We start from the raw sequence: 15,022 nt of genomic DNA, 5'->3' as shown, positions 1-15,022 counted from the left end.
CATAACAATAATATTTTTTTTCCATTCTAGAACAGTTTTCATTTACAAATTCCAGTTTCCTTGGTTTCTTTCCCTCCCTGCATGACACTGCTAGAAACTATTAAAAATATAGCAGTGTTTATCAACAGACTATTCTCCATCTCCCTGAATAAGCACCCAAAAGTAATATGTTATGAATCTAGCACACAGATTTATACACACTCTCTCACACACACACACACACACGTGTGTGTGTCTCTCTGTGTGTGTGTGTGTGTTGCATTTGTGCTGATAAATAAATAAAGGGAGACTAGTATAGATCTATTTCAAGCTATTTAGCTCTCATCAGCTAGCCATACCCTTACTGGTAATCGAACCTGGGTTCCAGATATACAGAGAACTTTACATGGTTATGCTAGCAGAGTTTTCAGATGTCTGTCATTTTTTTTTTGAGTCAGATCTTATTGGGGATAAGCAGCTATTTTGGTCATCTTACTGGTTCTGATCTCATGGGAATCTTCAGATTCCTATGCTGCAGTTGCTATAGAATGAGCCTCATTCAAGACCTAAAATACACTTATATTTTTGCTCAGAAAGTATTTCTTATAAATAGACAACTTCCATAAATCCAGCATTTTTAAGTTCGTTGTTTACTGGTTCAAAGGCATTATCTGTTTGAATTCTAGGAATTACACAAATTTATGTCTTTATGCTACCCGAAATATATGTGAACAATATAAACTGTTCTACTTTAAAGATGACTATAGCTGTAGGAATGCATGAATTCTTCTTCTCTCCAAAAGTCTGTGAGCCAATGTTATGAACTGAAGGTGAAGAATAAATTCCAAAAGCACATTTTGTCCATATGTTGTCCTAAGACTTCCCAACTGGCAAGCAGATGGGCATATTATACGGGAGAAAAGGGAGAATGGATTATGTATCTGTCACATGCACAAACATGAAGCATTAGATACCTCCCAGAATTCCAACACTGTTTTTACATCCCCATGATAGCTGCCCCTTTCTGGGTCATGGTAAGGTCAATGCTTATGACCACTATTGATTAATTTAGCATTTTACACAGTGGGGGGGCACTTTCTGATTCATGTCCTGTGCCGCTTTCATGATTCTTTGTAACCCAAATGCTGAACTGAACCAATAAATATCAATGATTATTGTAAAAATAATGGAAAAGACCAAAGATGGTTTATCCTTTTTTATAGCCTGTAAATTCTTTAACTGTTGCAATCTGTCATGTTGTCAACATTTCCCTCTTTCCAGTTGGCCAGATCATTTAACACAGAGGAGTCGATTTAATGGCTGTCATGTCCTCCTCGACTTTTACAAGGTTGTAAAATGTGTTCCTTCCCATGTGTGGCCTCACTCATCAGCTCAAACTCATAATCATTATGTGATGAGGCAACAACATATTGCAGAGGTGCATTAATTTGACTGTCACAAACTGGAAGGACAATAATTTATTTTTTGAATTTATTGAAATAATTTATAAGGTCACTTGATCTTCAGCATACATCACTAAATAATGGGAAATTGGTGTTATAATGACCATGTTTATAAAATACAGCAGTATACCATTATGAGTCTTAAATGCACAGAAGGATATCTTCTCATTCCCTAACTCAGTATTTCTCAACCTCAAGTTGTGTAGAGTTCAATAATTCCCCAGCCAATAGACTAGCCATAATACTATCATTTAAATCCAATTTGAAAATTAATTCCAAACATACAGTTTATCCATGTGCTTTATCCAGACTGGCAGGGATATTCTGGGAGTTGAAGTCTGCATGTCTTAAAGTAGATGAAACTGAGAAACATTGTCCTACATGATCTTTGGCCAAGTATTCTCTGGACTCACGACTATGGTCACTACAGTGGATCCATAATCATCAGGGAACAGAACATGTCTAACATTGTTAAGTTAGACATTCTCTGCTCCCCCTCTCTCTGTCTCTGACTCGACTCTCTCTCTCTCCCCCTCCCTCCCTCCCTCCCTCCCTCCCCCCTCTCTCTTTCTCTCTCTTTCTCCCCCTCCCTCCCTCCCTCCCTCCCCCCTCTCTTCTTTTAATAAAAGGCTGCTCATAAATGAGTGGATTTCACAGAAAGAGGGGGAAATATCCTTGTTTCCAAGGCAACCTATTTTGATGTGTACTTAACCACACTTAGTTGGTTTACTCATACAGAATATGGAGAAGGATGCACATTTGGACCACCAATAAAATATGGATAGAAGGTATCCATCTGCTTGGGGAAAAAAACCCTGGAATGTATGAATCGATTCTGATTTAATTTGATCTGTAGATTGGAAGTCTGGGAATTTGGAGATGACATAGTTCAATATGATTTCCTCTCTGAGATTTGAACTGCAGTCTGACTCTAGCCAATGCGTGATTAATCCAGAAAAAAAAAGGTGCAGCACCTCTTATATTGGGGGAGCATAGTGTACAAATGTTGTTGTTTGCTTTGCTTTGCTTTGCTTTTTCTTTTTTCTCAACAGGGAACTATATAGAAAGTAGAATCTGCTGAGGACAGTAATTCTGCAAGTTTCAGCAGCTCGCTTCAAGAGTTTCCCCTACAATGGGTTGTTGAAATACTACTTCTGCATCTCTTTAAGGAAAACGAAATGAATAGGGATGAGAACAAGATAGGCTCCAAACTGTCCAGCAAAGGATCAGCCAGAGATCACAGTTTCTTCTGGTCTGTCCATAGCTTAGCACAGTTTCTTGAGAAAGGGAGCCTTTTGTGAGAATGACTGGCAAGAAAGACAGTTGACCGAACGAGACAGAAACAGCAGAAGACACCAGCATATGGTCCCACCCCCTAGTCCTCTAATAGGTAGGATTTGTGGAGTGATAAAACTCATTGGCTGGCTACTTGTGTCCATATCAGATACCTCATCACACCATTCAGTTCCCCACCCATCTTTGTCCATATAGGGAAGAAAACCTTTAATATTATTTCAGTCTCTGCACAAAGTCAGATTACAACAATAGCATCATTAAAACATCAAAACAGCGAAAGGATTCCAAAGCACTTTAAAAGAACTGATGGGGTCTGTTTTCTTCACATGGTTTGTTTGACTTAATGACTGGTTTGGAGAGGCAATGCTGGCAAATTTCACATGAATCTGGTAGCCTATTTGAAGCTTCACCCAGCTTTACAACAGCTTTAGTATTGTTGGGGTTGTATCTTGCAATTCTTTTATTTTTTAACCATATATGACTGACACTGGTTCTCTAGAGGGGCAAAGAATACTGGCATGAATTTTGGATGAAATGAACTAGGTTAGTTAGCTTTTGCTAGGTAACATAATGGGAAGGGATCTTGAAGGTCTTCTAGTCTAATCCCCTGCTTAAGCAGGAGATCCTATGCCATTCAGATAACTGGCTCTACTTCTCTTCTTAAAGCCTCCAGTGATGGAGTATCAAGAACTTCTGAAGGCAAGTCTTTCCACTTGTTAATTGTTCTCATTGTTAGGAAATGTCTCCTTAATTCTAGGTTGCTTCCCTCCTTGGTTAGTTTCCATCCATTGTTTCTTGTCTTGCATTCTGTATCTTTGGAAAATAAGATTTTCTTATTTTCACAAAGAAGATTTCTCTTCTTCATGGCAGCATAAATGACAGATTCAACCAAAAGTTGCTACCTTTCTTCTCCTTCTTTTTTTTTGCAAGAAAATATTGATTTAAAGCATATTAGAAGTTTCATTACTGAATATATCATACAAATGTCACTGTTTATTGCAGGTGTGCAAATCAAGAGCCTTGTGCCTTGTGAAGACACATCACTGGTCTTGTGCCTTGTGAAGACACACTACTGATAATTTTCCATTTATAGCAATTTGTTTAGCAACTGTTTGACTCTTACAATGAAGTCACTGATTGGTCCTCACCCTTACAACTGTTGTAGTTTCTCCACAGTCACATGATCAAAATGTAGATGCTTGACAACTGGCATGTATCTATGATGGCTGCAGCATCCCGGGATCATGTGATAGCTGGTTTATGGTTTATTAAACTTGTATGCCGCCCTATTCCCCGGGGGGACTTAGGGTGGCTAACAAACTCATAGGGGAGGGGGTAATACAAAAAACAAACAAGACAAAACAATTACAAAAAACAGATTAAAACTCTTCAACAGCCACAACAATTCGAGTGGGGTTCGAGTGGGAACTATCAGCCCCAGGCCTGCCGGAACAGCCAGGTCTTAAGGGCTTTGCGGAAAGCCTAAAGGGTGGTGAGGGTCCAAATCTCCACAGGGAGATCGTTCCAGAGGGCCGGAGCAGCCACAGAGAAGGCCCTCCCCCGGGAGGTCGACAGTCGACACTGGCTAGCTGATGGAATCCGGAGGAGGCCTAATCTGTAGGATCTAATTGGTTGCAGGGAGGTAATTGGCAACTATTTGCAAACTTCCCAGCTGGGATTCTGCAAACAAATTCATGGGGGGGGGGGCGCAGTGGTGGGTTTCAATGTTTTTTAGAACTTCTTCTGTAGATGTGGCCTGCTTTGTGTTTTGCTGGCCATGTGACTAGGTAGGAGTGTCTTGTCAGCCATGTGACTGGGTGGGCATGGCCAACTTGTAAAATGTGGTGAAACTCACTTAACAACGCTCTTGTTTAGCAACCAAAATGTTGGCTCAGAAACTCTGGCATTGAAGCGTGCAAGTCTTAAAGCTGTCAAGCTACAAGGCCCTTGCACCCCTAACCCTTTAGAAAAAAAACCCCAGGGATGTTCAAACTTGACAGCTTTAAGACTTGTGGACTTCAACTCCAAGAATTCCTCTCTCGTTCTTCATCTTGATGATGTGTGGACGGGCGGGGGGAGGGAGCTGGAACCGGTTCTAAACAGCGCTGTAGATTTGTGGAACCTCTTCTATAGAAGAGGTTAGAACTGGCAGGAACCCACCCCTGGGTTCCTGGCAGATTTGAGCAACAATTACATTATTCGGTTAACAACAGCACTGGTTCACTTAAGAACTTGGGTAAAAAGTTTGTAAAATTCAGCATCTCACTTAACTGCTTAGCAATGGAAATGTTGGTTCCAGTTGTAGTTGTAAGTGGAGGACTATCTACACTCTACTTTGTATGACAATATACCATATTTTTTGGAGTATAAGACACACATTTCCCCCCTAAAAGAGCATGAAAGTTATGTGTCTTATACACCGAGTACAGCCATTTTTGCCTCCCCCCAAGCCCCACCCCCACATCCCATTTTTGTGAAAACATGGTGAAAAATTGACCACTTTTCACAAAAGCTGGAGTGTTTTTGCTTCCCCCCAGCCCCACTGAAGCCTGCAGAGTGCTCCTGGGGGCCAGGGAGGACTTACCTTCTTAATCATCTCTTTGAAATCTTGGTTCATCCTATGCAGCCGTGCACCTTATAGTCTGAAAAATATGTTATATCACAAAGCTGTGTTCACAGTGAAACATTTTTGCAATCAAGCTGCCTCAGTCAGACTATTCAGCTCTGTGTATGGCTGTTGTTGCAGAAATGAATAAAGCATGGCCTTTTCGTATTAAAAATGGGGAGGGGGGCATCATTTTATTTTTTAGCATTGTGTTAAAACTCCCAATAGCTGCTGGTGGCCAAGTTTCCCACAACGCCTAATTAGCCAGATTTATTGACAGGAAAAATGGTTACCTTACAAAATCATGGAAACTGGATGTGTGTATTTTTAGACTCCCATGTATCGGTAAATTTGTTAGATAGGAGTCTTTGATCTTTTTCCTTATCGCTCTTGATACAGAGGGGAGATCTCTACCTACTTTCCTGGTAGGGGAGGAATGTGCAAATGTTCCACTCTCTGCTATTTTGCAAAATGCTACCCACTTTCCCAGGCTCTGAGAAATGTATGACGTATTATTTTGTTCAAATGAAACAATGTATATCTCTGAAGATCTGATTTTGAAAACAATAATAAATCTCGCTGTAGACAAATAGAAAAATGTGTTGACCAAATACTGTTCCAGTAACCTGGAATTTTAATTAGCGCATAACAGGCTGAGGCAGGAGCGTATAGGTTACACCTGATGGTAGATATGATTTTGTTGATTCAAAATGCCCATTAGGTCATCTGTTCTGACAGACTTTCCAGTAGACAAGCTATTTTCTGCTTAGAAGGCTTTCAGGTAAATCAGGTGATCTGCTAAATTGGAAACTTTATTTTGTTTTATTTTGTGAGAATGTGCTGGGATTTTTTTTTTAATTATCTCCTTTTATTATTTTATGACAGCAGAATTGGTTGCAGGTGGTGGTTCCCAATGAGACTTATCAAGAGAATTCAATTCTGTTTTCCACTCTTTTTCCCATTATGTGATGCAAAGTGAGCGTGCCAAGTACATACAAAGCAAAGGAGGTGGTCCTTTGAGGTTCTCACCCAATGCTTCTTCCCTCACACTACTTCTCTTTTCCTAATGAAATAATCTGTGCATTACCTGAAATATTTTGATATGGAGAAATGGAGTAAAGGAGATGCAATAAATAAGACAATGGACATTGTAGGTGACATCTATCAAAAATTGGATTCAACTGCATTACGTAGATATCCTAGGTGCACCGTGGTGGCCGAGATGTGAAAACGTTCACCTCCCATTCAGAAGGTTGAAAGTTCATTCCTAGGCAATGGCAGATGTTTCTCTCTCTATGTTATGTCTTCTTTGCATGACTCTTCCTCGAAGGTTGGGTGAGCAGAGGTGGTTTCCTACCCATTTGGAACTGGTTCGGCCAAATAGGTAGTAACTTGGCTGGACATGTGACCGAATCAGTTCTATCCTCGGTGCCACTATCTTTATTTTCTGTTCTGCACATACACAGAACAATCTTCATTGAAAAAAAATGTGGTGGCCCAGATGTGAAAACGTTCACCTCCCATTCAGAAGGTTGAAAGTTCATTCCTAGGCAATGGCAGATGTTTCTCTCTCTATGTTATGTCTTCTTTGCATGACTCTTCCTTGAAGGCTGGGTGAGCAGAGGTGGTTTCCTACCCATTTGGAACTGGTTCGGCCAAATAGGTAGTAACTTGGCTGGACATGTGACCGAATCAGTTCTATCCTCGGTGCCACTATCTTTATTTTCTGTTCTGCACATACACAGAACAATCTTCATTGGAAAAAATGTAATTTCCCCCTTTTTAAATGTTGTGTGCATGCACAGAACTTTTTAAGTGCAAATGTACATGTGCGCAGAGCATGCATCTGGTCTGCGTGCATGCAAATCATGCGTGTGCGCACAAAAAATTTTGGGCACCGAACCGGTAGTAATGCTGGCAGGAACCCATCAAAGGGAGATGAGCTCATTCCTGGCATGTCAGGAATTGGGTTAATTGATGACTTTGAACTGTCAGCCGAAAGAGACTCACAGGCTTCGGCACGGGACAGCTTCCAAGTCATTGAAGAGGAGGGGAAGGAGCTGCCTTCTGAGAGCACTCAGGGCAGAGAAAAGACAACAGCAACAGAGATCTGCCAGATTACTCAGGAGAAGGCCCTGCCTGTCTTGATGGACTGCACCGAAAAGCTATTTATCATGGCAGGCAGAGGGAGGCATTGCTGGGAACAATGGTTTATGGCCGTGTGTTTGTTTGTGCTTCCTGCTTGACTTTGTGCTTTTGAGATGCTGAATTTCTCTTGTCAAGTGAGGTCTCATGGATGTACTTTCAGTTTTGCCTGGTGGCTTTAAGTTTATTTAGTGGACTTACTTGTTGGAGCAACTTGTGGCCATTACTTTGTGGACTAATCTTATCCAGCTTGTAGCTGTGCTTTATTTGGGACAGTTCTGAGGCCAGGTGAATAAAACTTCTAGAGAACATCAAAAAACTGTCTATAAACCACACCTTCTCAAGTGAGTGGGGCAGCACAATTTGGGTGCAGAAAGAAAATATCTGCTGCATGCAGCCTGTAATCCCTCAGCTCCATTCAGTCACTCTGACTCCACCCCAAAATGTGGTATTAAAGAGTCATGGGGGGAGAATGGATATTTTGATTTTCAATCATTTTGGCTATGAATTTACTCAAGTGCCTAAAGAACCAGAAGTATGGGATGCAAATTTGGAAGGGAAAAATAGTAGAGACTTTTTTTCTTAACTATGGATTAAATACTGGATTAATGTATCGTGTTCAGATGCCTTTTTGCTAGTATAATTAAAACACTAAATAAAATTGTGGTTGAGTTCTCCTTTTCTTTTTCTGTATTCTAATTATTGAAGTCTGGTACAAGTTGTCTGTTCTTTGTCAGTTATAAGGAAGTTCTCTGGAGACTGCATCTCTTATGCCCCTTCAAGCATTTTAGCACTGGAGCATGTAGAAGAGCAGAAAAGAAAAGAAAAAAAACTCTCAAAGACTTCACACTTTAGAGATGGAGGGAGAAATCTACTCTGCTAATATACTGGACTGCCTTCTGTTGATTTTCCCACTGGACACATTTATTCTTGCAATTTCTCCAGAACACTTTCTGAAACACCAACTTCTAGGAATTGTTCTCTCAGCTAAAAGCAACGTCTTGAAGAAAGATTTTTGAGTAAATCACCCCAACTCTATTTTCTCTCTCTTAGCTCAAGTCCCAGTCCCAGTAGTAGAGACAGATCTATTGGAACCTTGACTAGTGGTTGATGAGGTCAGCTCTCATCTTTGAGGTATTGACTAGCCAAGTGAGCAAAATTGGTCAGTCTGATTGACAGAGGTATCATCCCAGACTCTTCTTCTTTGAAAGTGAATTGAAATGAACCGAATAACCTTTGTTGTCATTTTCCTGTATGCATAATGACACACATTAAAATGGAATTTCAATGCCCACTCTTTAAAGAGAAAAAATGACACCCACCAAGGATGTCACTATATGGGAGGAGAGGAGGAGGATAAGAAGAATAGGTGTAGGTGTATTTGGATAGATGTTCATCCATCGTGTTTGAAAAGGATCTTAACATCTAACAGGTTGTGGGCTGTCCACAATGTGCCTGCAGGTGGCTAGCAAGGACATGAAATGTTCTGCCACATGTCAAGCAGACATGTGTGGCAGAGCTGGGTTGTTCCTAGTTCAGCCTGGATTGGGTGAACTGGTAGTGGTGGTGGCAGGAGGCTCCACCCACCCTCCCAGATACTTCTGCGCATGCGCAGAAATGTCACGCACATGTGTGAGTATGTGTGCAAGTGGACCAGTAGTAAAAAAATAATGGAAACCCAGCACTGATGTATGGGCACTATTGTTGCAGCATTTGCAGCTCTGGTTTTATATGGATGGATGGATGGATGGATGGATGGATGGATGGATGGATGGATGGATGGATGGATGGACGGATGGACAAAGAGAGAGAGAGAGAGAGAGAGAGACAGACATATGTATATGCATATGCATATATATCATATTTGTATACACATACACACATATATACATCATATATATTGGTCTGTCTTTGGAGTATACATCTCATACTGTTAAGACTTCCTTTAGAAAGAAAAAATCGACCTATGATTTGCATTTGAAAAGTCCGTTCCCTTCTTTTTTAACTTACATTAGCTGCTGAGTCATATTCAAGGTTTTAATTACAAGGTCTAAATATCTTAGGACTAAAGTATTTATCAGATCACCTCATCATTAAAGACACTCAGAAAGATCCTTTTTTGTGAGTTACTGAATGCTATTTGCAGGTGCTTTTGGGGGGAGACCTTCGCTTGAGGGTGCCCCTGCTCTGGATAGCTTTTCACCCAGAAATTGATGAGAGGCCTACTAGAACATTTTAAGGCACTTGTTGAATGTTGTTCATCCAGATCTTTCCAAAAGGTATGTTGGGAATTTTTTTTCCCCTTTTTCTTTTTAAAGAATAAAACGGAGTGGAATAGAATGGAACGGAACAGAACAGAACAGATTTCATTGGCCAAGTGTGATTGGACACTTCCAATCAAATCTTCACCAGAAGATGGCAGCTCCAATGGCAGCCTCACTGAAATACTGTCTTGTAATTTTAATGTTTTCTATTATTTTCTGGCTTCGGGGGGTGGAGCCTGCCGCCGTCGGGAGCTCAACGAAGCTCCTGTCAGGACTCTGGTTCGTATATCTTATAAGATCTATAGATATCTCCCCTTTCTGGCAGAAAGGGGCAGGGAGAAGGTCAGTCGTTAGGATCTCTTTGTAATTCATAGCTTTTTTTGCTGTGAATGGAGAAGAGGTTCAACATTAGCTGAGCCTTTACTCCGGCCAGTTTTTCTGCGCTGCATTTTTTGCAGCCCTAGGCAGATTGCCCCCCCCCCCCCCCCCCAGGACAAAGCTAAGCTATTTAAATGTTAATCCGGGCGGGGACCATTCCTGAGGAATTTCTTCCATTACTATTCAAAATACCAGCTTCAACTTTGCAAAAGGCTCCCTTTCTTTTTTAGCTGCGTCACAAGATGGCGATCTCGTAGCTTTTGTGTTTGATGTGACGTACTTAGTCAGCCCTACCTTCCTGAAGGCTTCTCCGTACTAATTGCTAAAAGATTAACTGAGGGGAGCAGAGACTTTGATTTTTGGCTCGCTTGATTGCTTGTCTTTTATTTTTACTCTGGAATGGCTCCCAAATCTAAACAGAAGCGCTTCCCTAATAACATATCTCCAAAAACTGCTATGAAGCCGCTACCCTTGTCTCCTACACCCTCCACGGGAGATTTGCTAACACAAGAATTTCTTCTCAAAACGCTTAATGATTTCAGACAGGAAATTAATCAATTGATATCGGATTTATGTGATCAATTTGATGCTAAAATTGCTCAGGCAAAGGAGGATATGATCGGAGTAATGACAGTCATGACAGATTATATTGCTGAAACGGAGGATAAATTGGAACTTTTGGAAGAAACTAACCTTAATTTGATATCCAAAATTGAAACCTTACAACAGGAAATTGAAACTGCTCAAAGACAACTTGTCATGATAAATTATAATAAGACTGCCTTTGCTATAAGAGTTAGAGGACTGCGTGAAAACCAACAGGAGAATTTGAAACAGATTTTCTTTGAGGCTTTCAGCCGCTTGGTGGGAAGTCCGGGATTTAACTTTGATTGGCAGATTCAAAGAATTTACCGCCAGAATTCGTGGGTAGCAAAACAGCGACAGCTTCCGAGGGACATAATTATATACTTTACCACAAGGGAATCCAGAAATGAGATAATACAGAGGCTTTACGGAAAGAGGTTGAGAATTGATGGACAGGACTTGATTGTTTTCAAAGAACTACCATCTCAAATATTAAGAACAAGGAGAGAGTACGCTTTCTTAACCGAAGAACTCAGAAATTCTCAGATTCCATACAAATGGGAAGTCCCAGCTGGTATTACAGTTACATTTGGCAACCAAAAACACCGCATCAATTCTGTCTGTGAAGCCCGAGAATTTTACTACGAGACCCTGAAGGCGGGACTTCCTGATTCATCCGGACCTGGTGAGAGACAAGGAGAAGGAGAAGACAAACAGCGAGACACGTGGCTACAAGGCGGAGGGTGTTGCTTTCCTCTTCCGGAAGGGCAGAAGACTAAAGAATAAAGACTAAGCGATGTTCTTAAAGCTTTATGATTCCCGTCTGGGATAAAATGGAAAAGTGGTATATTGATGATGAGACATGGAGACTGAAAGAAGCGTTGCTGATTGTGGACACATATTGTATATAAGATTTGTCTGAACTCTAACTCAAATTGTGCATGAATTATTTTCCTAGGCGAGGAGAGCGGAGATTGTGATCTTTTTGAGTTGTGGTCTGGGACGAACGGAGTTGGGAGGCGTGTGGGAGAGGGAAGGGTAGCGAAAGCTTAATTAGACTACTTGGGGCTAGAATGCAAGCAGATGTTTGTTTGAGTTCCTATTTCAATATAAGGTCAAGAAAGATTGGTCGGAGAGTCTTCAGGAAAGTGGAGTAAATATGGGAGGAGCAATGGACGCGGATAAAATATATATATGGACATGGATAAAGGCAGGGTGGAAGGTAAAAAAAATTTACATGTGGAGGTGGGTAAGGATAGAAAGGGAGGTGTTGGAAATGAAAAATGAAAGAAGTTCTTGAGTTTAATGGTTTTATAGAAAGGTTTGGATATTCGGATTAAAAAAAGAGATAAATTAATGGTTTGAATAGATAGATAAAGCAATGAGACTTTTAGTTGGGGAATCCTAATTGATCAACTTACCTGGCTCTAATATAGTTTGAAACCCTGCAAGTAGTAAAATAATCGAAATTTGGAATGAATTACATTGTTTAAGATTTACAGATAATGGGAAGCTGTGTTAACATAGTGGGTTTATTGACCCTTCTCTGTTTCTCCTTTCTTTTTGGGTGTGTGTGTGGTTTTTTTTTTTTCTTCTTTATTTTTTATTATTCCCTTTTTTTTTTGGCTTTTCTTTTCTTTTCTTTTTTTAAGTTTAAAGTTAGCTGGCCTTATTATACTCAAATGCTTGTTAAAGAATTATGCCGGGTATGGGACCTGCGAAGCCGTAAGGGGGTTAGGGAGGGGGGATTATAGGGGGGAGGGGGGAGGGTGGAATTACAGTTTCAATTCTTAGAACAATAAGAATTCACTTGTATACTGCGGCTCGTTTTCCTTTTTTTTTCTTTTTCTCTTTTATTTTAAAAAAAAACAACAAACTGATGGATACACCAAAGCGAGGAGAAGAGGGAAAGAGGAGGGAGAAGTAAAGAGGGAGTGAGAGGGAATGTAAGGAGGGTGAGATGGAGGGAGGGGGAGATGTCTGAGGGGGAAGGGAAGTAGAAGAGGGGAATGTTGGAGGGGTGAAATGGAAGTTGGAGGGGGAGAAGAGAGGGTGTATGGGGGATTGAAGTGTTATGTTGGGGTTTTTTCTTTTCTTTTTTTTTCTTTTTGTTTTTCTTGTTACGTACAGTATATAAGTGATTGTATAAAATGAAAATGAAAATGAAATAAATAAAATTATAAATAAAAAAAAAAACCTTTCAAGTTATTATTTTCTGTGAGTCTCCAAGAATTTACTTGCTTAATTTCAAATTAATTTACTTAATGTGTAAATTAAGAATACTTTAATGAATATGATTTTATATTGTTATAATGTACTATTTCGCTATGCATTTGGTTTCTGTTTTTAATGCCAACTGTTTTCAAACAATTCAGCTTAAAAAGCAGGGTACAAAAATAGCCAGTAAAAAAAATAAGCTTGTTTGGTCCTTTTTTCTATCCATTCAAAATGAAATACACATGATTATTTGTGCATCGTTTCCCCCCCAAAAAACAGCTCTTTTTAAAGCATGTTTTCTCTTACACAACTTCCCCTAAACAGTGGTCATGTTCCCTTCTTTCTACAAATCATTCCTGCAGCATTTGACAACAAGCCATACTTTCTCCATATGGCTTCAACATCTGCAAATCAAAACCATATTCAACATGTTGCTGGCCATATGCTTGCAACATGGCTGTTCTTCAAGGACATTTTCAGGTTTATTTGGGGGGGGGGTTGTCAAAACCAAATGTATTTTCCCCCCTTTTCCGTTGCTTCAGACTTACTAATTTCTGAGCATATGATGTCTTGATTGTATTGGTCCACAAATTGAGCAAGAATCTTCTCCTTTCCTTTACAAGCAGATAAACAAATCATTTATTTGCATTTTCTATTTGCAGAGACTATGAATTTATTCACTCCCCCCCCCTGCTCATTTTACATGGTAGGTAACATCCGCCTTTTGTCAGGCTGGCATGAAACACTTTCAAACAAAGATGATGACTACTACTACACCACCACCACCACTACTACTACTCCTTCTCCTTCTATTACTACTACTATTACTATTATTATTATTATTATTATGTCCAATCTTTGGTGAGATTCACAGCCTTTGGGGCTGGTTGGTAGCTCAACAGCTCGAGTCCTAACCAAGGACCTAGGAACTACTAAGGTAGCGTCGGAGGATATAAGCTGTTCCAAGTAGGGTGGTTTTTTGTAGAATCAGAAGTCTGATAAATGCATGTCTGATAAATGTAAAATTTCCAAATAGCGAGGTAGCCCTTTGGGTATTGCTCCAAGAGCTCCAATTACAATCGGGACAACACATAATTTCTTTTTCCACAGTCGCTCAACTTCAATTTGCAAGTTCCGGTACTTTGTGAATTTTTCTTGCTGTTTATTTTCAATCTCCAGGTATTGCGATGTCAATGAACCATACTTTTTTTCTTTTCAACTATTGTTGTGTCAGGTGTGTTGTGGGCCAAGTCCCTGTCAGTCTGAATTCTGAAGTCCCACAAGATCTTGACTTTCTCATTCTCTAAAACCTTCTGAACCTGATGTTCCCAGTTGTTTTTGCTGTACTCAAATCCAAACTTTTGGCACAATTTCCAGTAAATGATCTTAGCAACGCGGTCATGGCATTGTAGGTAGTCAGTTTGTGAAATTTTGCTGCACCCACTGATCAAATGGTCGACTATCTCGTCTAACTCATTACAGAGGTGACATTTGCTGTTGGTGGCAACATGTTGAATTTTTGCCTTCATGCAGTTTGTGGCTAAGGCTTGTTCTTGAGCTGCCAAAATAAAGCCTTCTGTTTCTTTTTTCAGTGCTCCTGATCTTAAGCAGTTCCAAGTTAGCTTTTAGTCAGCTTTGCCGTCGATATTTTTCAAGTATTGGCTATGCATAGCTTTGCTTTTCCAATTTTCAGCTCACTTCTCAATTACTTCTTTCTTATATTCAGCTTTTAACTTAGTTGTCTTCAAAATGCCTCCTTTATTTACTTCCTTAATCATTGGTTCTTCACTTTTCTGGATGTAATCATTCAAGCTGTGTCTTTCTTCTTCTACTGTCTGTTTTACTTGTAGGAGTCCTCTAACATCACTTTTAGGGTGCAAAGCATGATTCATTGTCATAAGCTTCCTTGTTTTTCTGTCCAAATTGTCCAGCTCCATCTGGGTCCAGTCAATTATTCATGCAGAGTATCAAATCACAAGTGTAGCCCAGGTATTTATGGCTTTTATGATGTTTCCTCCACTCAGTTTGGATTTTAATATCTTGCAAATTCATTGAATGCACTTGGCTGAAATTAATTCCTTGACTTTATT

This window comes from Thamnophis sirtalis, unplaced genomic scaffold, assembly GCF_051295495.1.
Source record: "Thamnophis sirtalis isolate CommonGarterSnake01/CBP01778 unplaced genomic scaffold, rThaSir2_p1.2 scaffold_4, whole genome shotgun sequence".
NCBI classification, from domain to species: domain Eukaryota; kingdom Metazoa; phylum Chordata; class Lepidosauria; order Squamata; family Natricidae; genus Thamnophis; species Thamnophis sirtalis.
The sequence above is the reverse complement of the archived record's forward strand: the minus strand, read 5'-3'. Positions refer to the sequence as shown.